Raw genomic sequence first — 5,700 nt, 5'->3', positions numbered from 1 at the left:
TTGGGAGAGTACTGAGAGGGATTTCAGTGATCCTTTTACTCAGCTGGCCCACTTGTGCTTCCAAATTTCTAATGGAAGACCTTGTTTCATTCATGTAGCTCACAGTGGCCTTGGATAGATCAGAGACTAGATTTGCTAAATTAGAAGCATTTTGTTCAGAGTTCTCTATCTGTTGCTGAGTGGATGATGGAAAAGGTTTATTATTGTTAAACCTGTTTCTTCCACCATTATTAAAGCCTTGTTGAGGCTTTTGATCCTTCCATGAGAAATTTGGATGATTTCTCCATGATGAGTTATAGGTGTTTCCATAAGGTTCACCTAAGTAATTCACCTCTGCTATTGCAGGGTTCTCAGGATCATAAGCTTCTTCTTCATAAGAAGCCTCTTGAGTACTGTTGGATGCAGCTTGCATTCCATGCAGACTCTGAGAGATCATATTGACTTGTTGAGTCAATATTTTATTCTGAGCTAATATGGCATTCAGAGTATCAACTTCAAGAACTCCCTTCTTCATAGGCATCCCATTACTCACAGGATTCCTTTCAGAAGTGTACATGAACTGGTTATTAGCAACCATGTCAATGAGTTCTTGAGCTTCTGCAGGCGTCTTCTTTAGGTGAATGGATCCACCTGCAGAAGTGTCCAGTGTCATCTTTGATAGCTCAGATAAACCATCATAGAATATATCCAGGATGGTCCATTCTGAAAGCATGTCAGAAGGACACTTTTTGGTCAACTGTTTGTATTTTTCCCAAGCTTCATAGAGGGATTCACCTTCTTTCTGTCTGAAGGTTTGAACATCAGCTCTAAGCTTGCTCAGCTTTTGAGGAGGAAAGTACTTGGCTAAGAAAGCCGTGACCAGCTTATCCCAAGAGTTCAGGCTGTCTTTGGGTTGAGAATCCAACCATAATCTAGCTCTGTATCTTACAGCAAAAGGGAAAAGCATGAGCCTGTAGACTTCAGGATCTACTCCATTAGTCTTAACAGTATCACATATCTGCAAGAATTCAGTTAAGAACTGAAAAGGATCTTCAGATGGAAGTCCATGAAACTTGCAGTTCTACTGCATCAGAGAAACTAATTGAGGTTTCAGCTCAAAGTTGTTTGCTCCAATGGCAGGAATGGAGATGCTTCTTCCATGTAAATTGGAATTAGGTGCAGTAAAGTCACCAAGCATCTTCCTTACATTATTATTATTTTCGGCTGCCATCTCCTCTTCCTGCTCGAAAATTTCTGAAAGGTTATCTCTGGCTTGTTGTATTTTAGCTTCTCTTAGTTTCCTTTTCAGAGTCCTTTCAGGTTCTGGATCTGCTTCCACAAGAATGTTCTTGTCCTTGCTCCTGCTCATATGACAAAGAAGAGGGCACAGAAAAATAATAATAATAGAAATCCTTTATACCACAGTATAGGGATTCCCTTGTGAGTGAAAGAAAAGAGGGAGATAAAGAATGTAATGGAATGGAAGAAACACAACTGTGAGGAGGGTAGAGATGTGAGATGAGATGTTAGTAGAAGAATAAATAAATAGAATGAGATGAGAGAGGGAGAATTTTCGAAAAATATTTTTGAAAAAGAGTTAGTGATTTTCGAAAATGGTTTTTGAAAAATGTTAGTATTTTTCGAAAATTTTTAAAATCAAAAATAAAAATAAAAATAATTAGTTAATTAAAAAGAAATTTTTGAAAAAGAGGGAAGATATTTTCGAAAATTAGAGAGAGAGAGTTAGTTAGGTAGTTTTGAAAAAGTTAAGAAACAAACAAAAAGTTAGTTAGTTAGTTGAAACAAATTTTGAAAAGGTGAGAAGTTAGGAAGTTAGAAAAGATATTTTGAAATCAATTTTTGAAAAAGATAAGATGAGAAGATATTTTTGAAAAGATATGATAGAAATTAGTTTTTTTTTTTGAAAAAGATTTGATTTTTAAAATCACAATTAATGACTTGATTCACAAAAAATCACAAGATATGATCCTAGAACTTAAAGTTTGAATCTTTCTTAACAAGCAAGTAACAAACTTCAAATTTTTGAATCAAAACATTAATTGATTATGTTATTTTCGAAAATTTGTTATAAAAATAGGAAAAATATTTTTGAAAAATATTTTTGAAATTTTCGAAAATAACTAAGAATTTTGAAAAAGATTTGATTTTTGAAAAAGATTTTGAAAAAGATAAGATTTTCAAATTGAAAATTTGATTTGACTCATAAGAAACAATTTGATTTAAAAATTTTTGGAAAAGTCAATCCAAATTTTCGAATTTGATGAGAGAAAAAGGGAAAGATATTTTTTTGATTTTTGAATTTTTATGATGAGAGAGAAAAACAACAAAAAGACTCAATGCATGAAAATTTTGAATCAAAACCATGAATGCATGCATGAATGATATGAATGTCAAGATGAACACCAAGAACACTTTGAATGTCAAGATGAACATCAAGAACATATTATTGAAAAATTTTTTATGCAAAGAAAACATGTAAGACACCAAACTTAGAAATCTTTCATGTTTAGACTCTAAGAAACGAAAAATGCACATGTAAAACAAGAAAAGACACAAAACATGAAATCATCAAGATCAAATAAGAAGACTTACCAAGAACAACTTGAAGATCATGATGAACACTATGAATGCATGAAAATTTTCGAAAAAATGCAAGATGCACATGCAGTTGACACCAAACTTATGATATGACTCAAGACTCAAACAAGAAACAGAAAAATATTTTTTCTTTTTATGATTTTCTATTTTTTTTGGATTTTTTTGGTATTTTTCGAAAATTAATTGAAAAAGGAAAAATAAGGATTCCAAAATTTTTATCATGAATTCCAGGAATCTTGCATTCTTAGTCTAAAGCTTCAGTCCAGGAATTAGACATGGCTCACTAGCCAGCCAAGCTTTCAATGAAAGCTCCGGTCTAAAATACTAGACATGGCCAATGGCCAGCCAAGCTTCAGCATGTAATTCAGACATGACATGCCTGACATACTCATTCCCAAAGGAATTAGACATGGCTTTACAGCCAGCCAGGCTTCAACATGCTTCATGAAACACTAGAATTCATTCTTAAAAATTTTGAATAAAAATTTTTTGAAAACATTTTTATTTTTTAAAATTTTTTTTCTTTTCGAAAACAAAAGAGAAAATTTTGAAAGATTTTTGAAAAATTTTTGAAAATAAAATAAAAAGAAAATTACCTAATCTGAGCAACAAGATGAACCGTTAGTTGTCCAAACTCGAACAATCCCCGGCAACGGCGCCAAAAACTTGGTGCACGAAATTGTGATGTCCAGGCTCAAACAATCCCTGGCAACGTGAGCAACTTGGTACGCGCAATCGTGATTACACTTTGATTATGTAAAATTCATGGCTCTTTCTTTCCCTGGCAATGGCGCCAAAAACATGGTGCCAATACCATGGTTCACAACTTCGATACAACTAACTAGCAAGTGCACTGGGTCGTCCAAATAATACCTTACGTGAGTAAGGGTTGAATCCCACGGAGATTGTTGGTATGAAGCAAGCTATGGTCACCTTGCAAATCTCAGTTAGGCAGATATAAATTGATAATGATGTTTTCTATTACTAAATAATAGAATAGGGATAGAAATACTTATGTAATTCATTGGTGAGAATTTCAGATAAGCGAATGGAGATGCTTTCGTTCCTCTGAACCTCTGCTTTCCTGCTATCTTCATCCAATCAGTCTTACTCCTTTCCATGGCTGGCTTTATGCAAGGGTATCACTGTTGTCAGTGGCTACATCCCCTCCTCTCAGTGAAAAATATGCTCACATGCTCTGTCACAGCACGGCTAATCATCTGTCGGTTCTCGATCATGCTGGAATAGGATTCACCCTCCTTTTGCGTCTGTCACTAACGCCCAACAATCGCGAGTTTGAAGCTCGTCATAGTCATTCAATCATTGAATCCTACTCGGAATACCACAGACAAGGTTTAGACTTTCTGGATTCTCTTGAATGCCGCCATCATTCTAGCTTACGCCACGAAGATTCCGGTTAAGAGATCTAAGAGATATTCATTCTAGCTTATTTCATGTAGAACGGAAGTGTTTGTCAGGCACGTGTTCATAGGGGAGGATGGTGATGAGCGTCACACATAATCATCACCTTCATCACGTTCTTGGGTGCGAATGGATATCTTAGAAGCGAAATAAGATGAATTGAATAGAAAACAGAAGTACTTTGCATTAATCTTTGAGGAACAGCAGAGCTCCACACCTTAATCTATGGAGTGTAGAAACTCTACCGTTGAAAATGCATAAGTGAAAGGTCCAGGCGTGGCCGAATGGCCAGCCCTCAAATGTGATCTAAGGTAGCATACAACTGATCAAAGATTCCTAATACAATAGTAAAAGGTCCTATTTATAATAAACTAGCTACTAGGGTTTACATGAGTAAGTAATTGATGCATAAATCCACTTCCGGGGCCCACTTGGTGTGTGTTTGGGCTGAGCTTGAGTGTTACACGTGTAGAGGTCTTTCTTGGAGTTGAACGCCAGCTTTTGTGCTAGTTTGGGCGTTCAACTCTGGTTTTGGCTCCTTTTCTGGCGCTGGATGCCAGAGTTGGGTAGAAAGCTGGAGTTGAACGCCAGTTTACGTCGTCTATTTTTGGCCAAAGTATGAACTATTATATATTGCTGGAAAGCCCTGGATGTCTACTTTTTAACGCAATTAGAAGCGCGCCATTTCGAGTTCTGTAGCTCCAGAAAATCCACTTTGAGTGCAAGGAGGTCAGAATCCAACAGCATCAGCAGTCCTTCTTCAACCTCTGAATCTGATTTCTGCTCAAGTCCCTCAATTTCAGCCAGAAAATACCTGAAATCACAGAGAAACACACAAACTCATAGTAAAGTCCAAAAATGTGAATTTAACATAAAAACTAATGAAAACATCCCTAAAAGTAACTAGATCCTACTAAAAACATACTAAAAACAATGTCAAAAAGCGTATAAATTATCCGCTCATCACATGGCCAGTTGTCCTTTCTCAAAAGCTTGTAATAAATCTTCATTAGATGATACAGAAGAATGAGTAAATTGAGAGGGTTGCTGCTGATTGTTCGGTGGTCCTTGGTTTCGCCTCAGGTGAGGTACTCGGTAAGGTTGATTTTGCTGCCTGTTGTTGTTATTATTCCACCTCTGATTTCCCTGATTATCTCTGCCTCCCCTATTATTATTGTCTCTCCAATTCTGGTTTGAATTGTCCTGCCATCCATGGCTATTATTTCCACTTTGATTGTACCCTTGGTTGGGGCGGTCATAGAAGTTGTGAGTGGATGCCACCATGTTGTCTTCTTGTTGGAACTGTGGGCATTCATCAGTGTAATGGCTGTAATCAGCACAAATTCCACAAATTCTTTGTGGAACTAGTTGTTGGTTTTGCTGCGGTTGAGTTTGCTGAGCTTGTTGATTCGACTGCATTTGCTTCAGCAGGTTGGTCATCTCACAGATGCTTCGATTTAGAGCAGCAGTCTCTATGCCAGAAGATACTTCTGCAATGGCTTTTGAACGGCCTTGCTTCTATCTGTGGTTCCGAGTAGATTCAGCTAAATCACTGATCAATTGCCAAGCTTCATCAGTGGTCTTGTACTTCTTCATAGACCCGTTGCTGGCACTTTCCAATGTGGTCTTATATTGGGGCCTCATACCTTGTGTGATATAGCTGAGTAACACGATCTTGTC

General features: G+C 36.7%; 1 non-coding gene across 1 annotated transcript; it reads left to right on the top strand.

Annotated features, from left to right (window-relative positions):
- The first annotated feature begins 706 nt into the window (after positions 1-706).
- On the top strand, positions 707-814 carry LOC112774390 (small nucleolar RNA R71). The gene has a single exon (XR_003188882.1). It is a non-coding gene; the product is annotated as a small nucleolar RNA R71 (small nucleolar RNA).
- The last annotated feature ends 4,886 nt before the right edge of the window (positions 815-5,700 follow it).

The sequence above is a fragment of the Arachis hypogaea genome, chromosome 18 (assembly GCF_003086295.3).
Source record: "Arachis hypogaea cultivar Tifrunner chromosome 18, arahy.Tifrunner.gnm2.J5K5, whole genome shotgun sequence".
Lineage (NCBI taxonomy): Eukaryota > Viridiplantae > Streptophyta > Magnoliopsida > Fabales > Fabaceae > Arachis > Arachis hypogaea.
The sequence above is the reverse complement of the archived record's forward strand: the minus strand, read 5'-3'. Positions and strand labels throughout refer to the sequence as shown.